The sequence below is a fragment of the Diceros bicornis genome, chromosome 16, assembly GCF_020826845.1.
Source record: "Diceros bicornis minor isolate mBicDic1 chromosome 16, mDicBic1.mat.cur, whole genome shotgun sequence".
NCBI classification, from domain to species: domain Eukaryota; kingdom Metazoa; phylum Chordata; class Mammalia; order Perissodactyla; family Rhinocerotidae; genus Diceros; species Diceros bicornis.
In genome coordinates, this window is record NC_080755.1 from 7,158,230 (window position 1) to 7,168,472 (window position 10,243).

The 10,243-nt window shown below is 41.1% G+C and overlaps 1 pseudogene; it reads left to right on the forward strand.

Annotated features, from left to right (window-relative positions):
- The first annotated feature begins 3,342 nt into the window (after positions 1-3,342).
- LOC131415125 (BCL2/adenovirus E1B 19 kDa protein-interacting protein 3-like) lies at positions 3,343-8,492 on the forward strand (annotated as a pseudogene).
- Positions 8,493-10,243: the final 1,751 nt, after the last annotated feature.

Sequence of the window (10,243 nt, forward strand, 5' to 3'; positions counted from 1 at the left end):
GAGGAAGAGGGAGTCTTTTTAGCAGGCATTTAAAGTATTGGATGCTCTTTCTTCCTTGCTCTTCATCTGCATGTGGGGAGTGAGCCAGGGGGAGGGACAGGAATGAATCAGAACAGGCTGCATGGGCCCATCATGCTCATGCCCAGTGTTGACTGGTTCTTGGGACACCTGTGGGGCAGGCTATACAGGTCCTATTGATGCCGAAGCCCGAGGCCATATTGATTGGTGTCATTGTCCCTCACCTCTCAGACTGCATCTCCCTGAGGCTACTCGTGTGTTCATTCAGGTGATAAGTATGTTTCGACCACCTCTTGAGGGCCAGGGACTTAGGTGCTGCGAAGGTAGATAGAGCACAGCAGACAGGCTTCCTGCCCACATGGACTCTGAAGTCTAGCAGGGGAGACAGACACTAACGAAATAAGTACACAGACGAACATATACTCACTAATTCTACCGTGAATCAGGAGTAAAGGTTTCATGAGAGACAGTGACAGGGTGAGACATAATCAAAATGGGGAGGAATGTGTCAGGAAGGCTCTCTCAAAAGCATTGCTGAAGCTGAGACCTCAAGCGCAGGGAGTTACCAGGAAAGATTGTAGGGAGCTTTCTCAGAAGAGGAGCTGCTCTATAGAAAGTCTCTGAGGCAGGAAAAGCTTCACTGGTGGGAGGAGCCGAGCCTGCTCTGGCCACAGCAGAGGAGCAGAGGGGAGGTGGTGGGAGACAGGACTGAGCGCAGGCAGGGCCCCAGCACTGGACCTGCTTGTCCGTATTAAGAACGCTGCATTTTATCCTAACAGTGGCAGACCATTGGTGAGTTTTAAGTAGAGAAGAGATGTAATCAGATTTATGTTTTTAAAAGATGACCTTGGCAGCTTCAATTAGATCAGAATGGGGTGAGAGTCTCGGGGGAGACCAGCTTGGAGGCACCTGTGGTGGTCCGGGGACAAAAGACGGCCACTGCACGAGGGTGGTGGCGGGAGGTGAAGGGAAGAGAAGGGCCCCGGCGGGGGTTGAAGAGCGTGTGAGGGGATGGGCTGAGGAGTTCAGCTGTGGGCTCGTCAGAGATGAGACACGTGGGAGACGTTTAAGTGGAGACGCCAAGCAGGTGTTTGGAGTTAAGAGGCCGTTGTTGAAAAGAGAGGACCGGGCCGGAGCTGTCGCTTTGGGAGACATCATCCTAGAGATAGTACTAAAATCCATGGAAACTCATGATACCGCCTCGGGAGAAAGAGTGCAGGGGAAAGAAAGGAGGCCCAGCACCCAGCCCAGGGAGACCTCTGCGTGAACCAGTAGGTCAAGAAGAAGGAAACAGGAGAGGAGCTTGAGAAGGAGCCACCAGCAAGGTAGGAAGAACCAGGAGAGCGTGGTGTCTACCAAGGCAGAGAAGAGGACGCTTGCTGAGGAGGAAGTGGCGGTCAAGGCCAAATGCTGCTGAGGCGATAAGATGAGGACTGTAACCTGTGTCTTGGAAAAGCGCCTGAAAGTGGTGCAAAAAGGAGAGCGCTGCATATTAGAAATGCGGTTTCAACTAGAAGGAGCTGTTATCCTTCTTTACTTCCAATGAGGGCCTTTTATCCACATAGGATAAAACTGGCCTGACTGGAATATTCTATTTCAGAGCATTCAGATTTCTGGGCTTTCTGCAGCAGCCCGGTTGGTACAAGCTGTCAAGACCACTTTTTTTTTTTCTAACATTTAATTATGAAAATTTTCAACCATTCAGAAAAGTTGAAAGAATTATACAACAAACATTTGTGTATCTATCACCTGGATTCTACAACTAAGGATTTGTTATACCTGCTTTATCACATTATCTACCCATCTAACCATCCCTCTATCCACCCACCAATCCACCTTATTTTTCGGATGCATTTCCAAGTAAGTTTTAAGCATAAGAACATTTCACAACTAAACACTCAAGCATCTCTGTCATTAACTAGAGTTCAATATCTGCTTATGGTTCAATTTCTTTTGAGGTAAAATTTAAAAAGAAGGAAATGCCCAAATCCTAAGTGTACCACTTGATGCCTTTTGACAAATGCATACCCTTGTGTACCCATCCTATTAAGTTATAGAACGTTAAATCACCCAGAAGGTTTGTCATTGCCACTTTGTCTTTCCGAAAGTGCAGATAACGTAGGTAAGGAGTCCTGGGCTGGGCTTATGGTAAGAACACAGCAGAAGTTAATTCCCTCCTCTCTTCTGCTGGGGGCTCTGCCACGCATATAGATTCACCCACATTTTCACTAAGATAGAAATAGACATTGAACTCTTCCTAAAAGTGCTTTTGTAAACATTTCACAATAAACCCTTTGTAGAAAAGGACAATGGTGTCCAGTGAACCAAGCCCAATCTGGGGAAATCATAATTCCTCACTCAGAATCCTGCTCTGCTGGTGCTGAGCACGCTTATGTTGCAGTCCTCTCATTTGTAAAACAGCAACAATAACCATCTATACCATACAGGTATAAAAATTAGCTTGATATTTTAATATATTAACTAATATGCCCTAGGGAGAAACAAGGTAAAAAAGACTTCAATTCCAGGTTGTGAACATTTTCACTAATCTGCCATATTTTCACAGATTGCCCCATTGGTGCCGTTTCCTCACCTCATTGCTAAGGTAAGGCTGTTGAGCACAGGCCTGAATCAGGGACATTCTGTGTGAAGGGTTGTACCTGCTCAGAGTTGGCTCCAGAATCGGGACTGGAGCTGCTAACTGGGTCTGACCAGTTCAAACATCTATTGTTAACCACCCCTGAAGGAGGCTGCAGGGTTAGTTTATTTTCTTGCTTTTGTTTTGTTTTGTAACTCTGGGCTTTAGGAAGGTCACACACGAGACTGACTTGTTGGAGTAAAGAGAGGGTTTCTCACCCTATGCTGGTTTCAAGGAACCTGGAGACATTAGTTGAGATAACAGCGCCTTTTAAGATTTAATTAAAATTTGTTTGAGCCACCTTCCTAAGCTCTGTGAGAAGTCTAATGTTCTCCCCAGATTTACGTATTAATTCTTGAGATTTTATAGATTTATGTTTGTTTCTACTTCCAAAATCCTGCTCTTGCTGAACTCACATCTCTCTTGGGGTCCACTTCCACTGTCATCATCTTTTTTCTGCTCTGGGCCAAACCAGACATGGAATTCAGCTTCTTTTCCTTGACTTCCCCCAAGACAACTTTCCCAAGCAAAGCCTTGTGGAATCCCATTTCTCTCTGTAATGTCTCTTCCTTCTGCTCTTGACTCCCAAATTCCTCCTGATGCTTAGAATCCGGTTGGTTTAGCCAGGACTTTACTTCCTTGTATTCTTGCATCCATGGCCCCAGGGCCTTACTTTCTACCCACAAATGGATAATCAAGGTATTTTACTAAACAAAGATAGTTCTCTAAGAGGAACTGGGGTGCAAATTCTTTAAAGTATATGTATATATTTATACACACACACATATATACATGCACACACACACAAACACAGATATATACACACATACATAATATAGGCATATAGATGTCATACATATGTACATAATATACAATACATAGAAATATATAATTACATGAATGTGTGCATAAATGTATAATATATATTATATATGCATACACACAAACACATATATATACCATAGGTATACACTACCTAGGTATAAACTAACTACCTTCACTATGGAATTGGTGAACTCTAGCTCCTGGCTCATTTGGCTGGATTCTAATTCTCATCTTTTTATTTCTGCATTGCCACAGATCCTCCTGTATGATTGAAATGGATCCCATCCAGTTTGCACTGTTTAGTTTAGAAAATAGGAGACTGGAAATATTTGTTCAGTCACTTATTTATTCGCTCACATGTTCACTCAACACATAATAATCAAGCACCTATGATAGAATATCATATTGGATCCTACAGAAGAAAGAGATGGGTAAAGAAGGGAGGGGGTCTGTGTCTTTAGAAACTTAACATCCAGCTGGATGTGCAACACTTAACACAAATAAAACAAAACGTCCTCAAATGCATAATTCTCATCAGAAGAACAGCAAATTAGAGCAGAAAGCCAAAGCCTTGCAGTGTTCCCCAACGCTGCTGTTTCAGCAGAATGAGCAGGAGGGAAAAAACCACTGTGGTCAAAAGAAACTGCTGGCTTATGGATTTTTTTTAAATTACGATTTGCATGCTCTTCTAACAGTGTTAGTTCTGCTTAGATGGCAGAGTGGCTTTCATGAAAGTATGAGCTCAGCCTTGTCTCATGCCTGTTTAAAGAAAGAGGTCAGGTAAAATGACTGTAGTAACAGCACCAAGCTAGTTGAAAACCACAGTGTCTTTCAGAGGAGACAAAAAAAAACCACACACTGGAAATTTTTCGCCCGCTAAAAACCCCATGAAGTTATCTCAGAAACACACACACAGGCAATTTTCTCTTTTCTCCTTAGGAGCGTCCTCAAGGAAAATAGCTTTCAAATCTGAAGTGTAGACCAGTAGATCAGTTCAGCAGCTGGGTTAATTCTGAATTGGGTAGCAAGGGCTCCCTGAGTGTGAAGGTAGCACATGGTCAGGAAGAACCTGGAGCTTGTCGGTGTCTAGCTAAATTGCAAGTGGCTTGAAAAGAAGTCGTTGTGATTCATCAGATCTACACAAACTCACAAGTCATGAGCACTAGGAATCCAGTCCCTCTAACACACTGGCTATGCTTTGGGTTGTTTTCTTTTCTGCAGATTTGGTTTTAGACTGTGGCAAAAGGGGAAGACACAGAACTGAGACAAGGCAAAATAATAAGAAATGTATCTTATTTTTTAACCTCTCTATATGGCTATATTTGGGATGAAGGACTTAATCCTTATGTAGCTCTTCCAATTCTCTTCAAATAGTACAGCAATTTATAACTGAACTCTACACTGAATATTCTAATCATTTAAGACATTTTAGACCACTTTGGAACAGAAATGAGTAATGACTGAATAAATTAGCAAGAACCCATGCCATACATATTGTAGAATGTCTACAGAAAAGTTAGTAAGTTCATCAGTGTTCATTTGACATCAAAGTGGACCCAAGGTCAGAAAAACAGAAGGACTTTCATCCTACATGCTGATAAACATGGTCTATACATGGTTTTGATAATTTTTTTAAATTCAAAAATTAAATGTATTTTTAATGTACCCCTGGAGGAACTTACATACAAATTTCATGAAGAATAGCAAGTATTAAGATACTGCAGGGGCTGGGCCGGCCCCGTGGCTTAGTGGTTAAGTGCGCGCGTTCTGCTGCTGGCAGCCCGGTGCGGATCCCGACGCACCTCTTATCTGGCCATGCTGAGGCTGTGTCCCACATACAGCAACTGGAAGGATGTGCAGCTATGACATACAACTATCTACTGGGGCTTTGGGGGAAAAAATAAATAAATTAAAAAAAACGATACTGCAGGGTGATATTCTTCTATGCAGAGGAGAGATGACCACTCATTTCTCAGTGGTAGTGAACTATGATAAATGACTTCTTTACATAGAACTTCCAAAATAGAGTGGTGCAGGTATTCACATTTTATCAAGGTTAGACAGTGCTTTTCTAAGAATTGGCTCTGTTTTTCCTTGCATACTTCTGCGACAAAATGAAAGATAAATTATTTGTTAGAGGAAATACTAATGGTCTTAATTCAAAAACATTAGCAAGATGAACCTAGCACATTAGACGTGACACTAAGAGAACTTGTGCCTCAGTCTCATAAATTTGCAGTTCTTAGGTTTCATACTTCCCCAAACCCTAGAAGAACTGGCCATTTCTCGGAAATCCTTACTTCTCACGTGATGATCCTTTTTATTCTTTTTACTTATTTACACTGCTTAATGAAATCAGGCAATCAAGTTTGTAGTCTAACTTGAAAATCCTTTAAATTAATACTTCAAATTCTATCAATTATATTCAGAGTTAGTTTTAATTCTGTAAGTTTGCCTGAATACTAGAAAAGTTCTCTCCTTATATGACAGAGGTGGTATTATAAACAAGTGGGGAAAGGATGGACTATCAACAAATGATGTTGAAAATATTAATGGTGACTATCTTAGGGCAGTAGGATTTCAGGGGGCTTTTTATATATTTCTTCATATTTTAAATAATTATTTGAATTTTAACAATGATCATAAATTGTTTATATAATCAGAAAGTTATTTCCATTGTAAAAATTACAGTATTGGAAAATTTGGCTTCCTATATGTAAATAAATGAAATTAGATCCTTACCTAACACAGATAAGTTAAAGAAAGAATAAAGACCAAAATCTGTCAAGGAAAACTTTTATACTATTAGAAAGAAATATACAGGTTATCTTCATCACTATGAGTTAAGCAGAATTTCTTAAAACAAGACAGAAAAAGAATGAATCATAAAGGAAAAGATTTACAAATTTGCTTGTACTTTTTAAATGATGTGAAAAATTAAAGCTTAACTTAAAAATTTAGTTAAAAAACAAGCCACAGCATAGGAGAAGATATTTGTAACATGTATTATAAAATATCTGAGATACACAAGGAATTAAAATTAATAAGCAACAGAACAAAACACCCAATTTTAAAAAAATAGGCAAAAAAATATGAACAGGAAACAGAAAAGGAAAACAAAATCAACAAAATTCACAAAAATATGCTCCTCCTTGCTATATTTAGAGAAATACAAATTAAATTAGATACCACTCTATATCCCTCTGAATATCTACAAAATGTTTAACCTGACAATATGAGATGTTGGAAAGGATGTAGACAATAGGAACTTGCATATTCTACTAGTGGCAGCAAAAATGAATACAACTGATATCAAATTAACAATGTCCAGTAAAGCTAAAAATCCATGTTCCTTGTAACCTAGAAAGTCCTCCTCTACAGAAACTTGCAAATTCGTGCACAGGAGACAGCTGCAAAAAGCTGGGAACAATCTAAAATCCATCAGAGGGGAAATGAAAAATTAAGTTTATATTCCCAAGTACATTAAAATAGCAGTTTAAAAAATGAACTAGATCTCTGTGTATTAATGTCATTAACATAGATCCCAAAAACATACCACTGAGAGAAAAACAAAAAGCAGGTTAGGGAAATATTTACACAATATGATACAAAGTATTTTAAATTTAAAAAACACTGTATATAGTGATGATGGATACATAGATTCATAATCAATAGAATCATGTACTAGAGGATACTACCAGGGGTTGTCTCTGGGGAGAAAAGCAGAGGAAGGCAGTTGAGGAGGGGAGCAAAGTGGCCCTGAATTTTATCTGAATATTATACTACTTTTATTAAAAATACTTATAAGGGGCTGGCCCCATGGCCTGGTGGTTGGGTTCAGCGTGCTCCACTTCGGTGGCCTGGGTTCGGTCCCCCGGCAGGGACCTACACCACTTGTCAGCAACCATGCTATGGCGGCAACCCACACACAAAATAGAGGAAGATTGGCACAGATGTTAGCTCAGGGTGAATCTTCCTCAGGGAAAAAAAAAAAAACATAAAGCATATTGCAAAAAAAAAAAGTAATGAACTTAGACTCTCGTTTCTGCTTGTCACAGACCCTGACCATTGGACCAGAGTGCTGGGGCTGCAGGAAGAGCATCTGCAGGGCCCTTGGGTGGGATTGCACTCCAGTAGGAATGGGAATGCAGCAGTGCTCCAGCCTCAATTTCTGTCTACAGTCATGACCGTGGAGAAAACACTAGTGGATGCCCAGCATGAATCCAGATGATGTCTCTCAAAGAGTGCCCACTGTGACAACCCACCTCCTTTACAGACACCACCAGATACTGATAGAGTTTCTGAGATAGACAGCCATAGCACTGGAGGAGGAAACAGCTCTCAGCCTGAAGAAGATTATGTTGAGAAAAGAAACTGAAAGCATTTTGAAGAAAAACTCAGATTGGGTATGGGATTGGTGAAGTCAGTCTGAAAAGATCCCTCCTCCTCTCCAAAAGACTGACTTGAAACATCTTTAAACACCCGAAGCACACAGCCTCTCTCAGCATGAGGAACACACGTGTTATGAAGAAAGGGGGTGTTTTCTCAGCAAAATTTCTAAAGGTTTTTCTTCTGTCTCTGCCGCTCTCTCACATCTGCTGGTCATTGGACTGTGGATCTATGTTGGAAGGCCTCTGACAACCTCTATCAGCATCTTTGATGAAGACTTGGAATCTGACTTTATCCACATAGTGGAAGTTGTCCACTAAAGACTGCACTTAACTGTGTTATATTCATTTTTTGTTAAACAGGAACTAGAAAACCAAGATGCAAATACAAACTCCACAGTAGAGTTTACACACTAAATACGTTTGCTTTTACAGTGTAATGAATTGAACTTCCAACTGATAAGTAAGTTAAGTGTCAGTTTTCTGTCGGAGGCACCTGCTCAGTCTGTTTCAGACTCTTCATCAGTGTAGGTTGCTGTATTTAACCTTATCCCTTGTGCTGAACTTTTGGGGGCTCTTGGAATCAGCATCAGTCTAAGGAAATCTATGTCTACGTTAAAAAACTGGAAATAGAAAAAATAAAAAATATTTGCGTATAGTTTAAAACCAAACTTTATAAAAGCTTTTTGATTAAACTAGAAAAAAAGTAACTTATTTAAAAATAAACATTTGTACTTCCCCAGTGTTACTGGGGACCTTTCAGGCTTGGTTTGGCTGATTATAGCTGGAGCCAGTTGCAGCAGTGGAAGTGACCCTATTTTTGGCTTTTTTGCCATTCAAGAGCTGGGAGGGCTTAGGAGGTCAAGAGCCCAAAGCAGGAGCATAACCACCCCTCTGGGACCTCATGGACCTTGCTTGGGGCAAAGGTGGGGCTTGATGGGGTGACTTAAATGTTCTCCCAGCTTTGCTGAAGAAAACCAAGCTCTGTGTTGATTTATAGCTGTTAGCAACTATTTTATTTGTCAACATTCTAAAAATTATTGGGAAGTCTGTGTCATTAAAAAAAAAAAATCATCTCTCAACCCAAAGATAAGGCAAGTAGTTTTTTCTTAAGAAAAGTACAGCTTGATATTTTTCCCCGCTAGATTCCTAGGTCAGTTTAAGGATATTTGATACAAGCATCATAAGTGTTATGATTAAATAGCTACATTTCTCAGAAGTCTCCTCTGTTTTTTGTAACCTCCCCTTCTTTCTAACAGGCCTAATACAAATTTTGCTTGATAAGTGTGTCTTGGAAATAGAACATTCGAAATGTTCTATAAATTAATTACTACTTGGGGCATTTGACAGATCCCTGGAGACAGGGCTGATAATCAGCAGGCACCGACATCCATCCAGCATATGGCCACCATCTACCTGCTTAGTTGGTTAGTATCTGAGCCTTACTAGGAGTTCAACACTGTGCCTATCACCCTGTCGTGGAGGATCATTATGGCCCCAGATGCCTGGGTCTTGGCAGATTTAGTGTCTCAGTACTGAAATCTGGTCTGAGTCCTTCCTAGTCCACGGCTTCTCCAGCCTTCCTCTCTCCATTGCTGGAGCAATCTGGTCCCTGTCGCCACCCTTAACCTCAGCCAGTCTCTAGGACCAATCAGACCTTAGGCAGGAAGCATCTGAACCTCCCTACTCATCACCCTGGATTTAACGCTGAGTCTCTAGGAGGGAATACGTGAGCTGACCCCTGAAGATCTCTCCAGCCTTACTTCTCCACTCCCTCACTCCCTTGGCCCCCACCTCTCTGGTACAGGTGCACACACACGCATGCTATTGTTCTCAGGATGTGCCAGCCTATTTAACATCCCCAGTCATGACTTCAGTCATGCTGCTTTCTCTTTCCTCTGGCTGGAATGCATCATTTTCACCAAATGTGGTTGGCTGGTAAAGGGAAGCACCATGACTAAGAAAGGATATGATAGGGCTCCTTGACCATTCATGCTTCTTAGAACACTACTACCTTCTGTCTATGTTCAAAGCAAGTTCTGGTTCCAGCGGAAAACATGGCCTCTCAGGGCTTCCCCTGCTTACTCAGTTGTAGAAATAGTACACTCACCTTGTACTCCCACCCTACATTTTATCGTGAAAATCCTTCCACAACTTTGTGAGGGAGGAATCATTATCTTCATTCTCTTGATGAGGAAACTGAGCTCAGGAAAGCTAAACACCTTGCCCAAAGTCTCCCTTCTGGAAAGCTAGGAAGCTGGGATTCAAACCAAAGAGTGTCAGATTCCAAAGCCCAGGCTCTTCATCCCTGTCTCCATGGCCTTGGTCTTAGACTCACTTCTTTTTTGTTCCTGTTGCCTGAGTCATGTGTTGT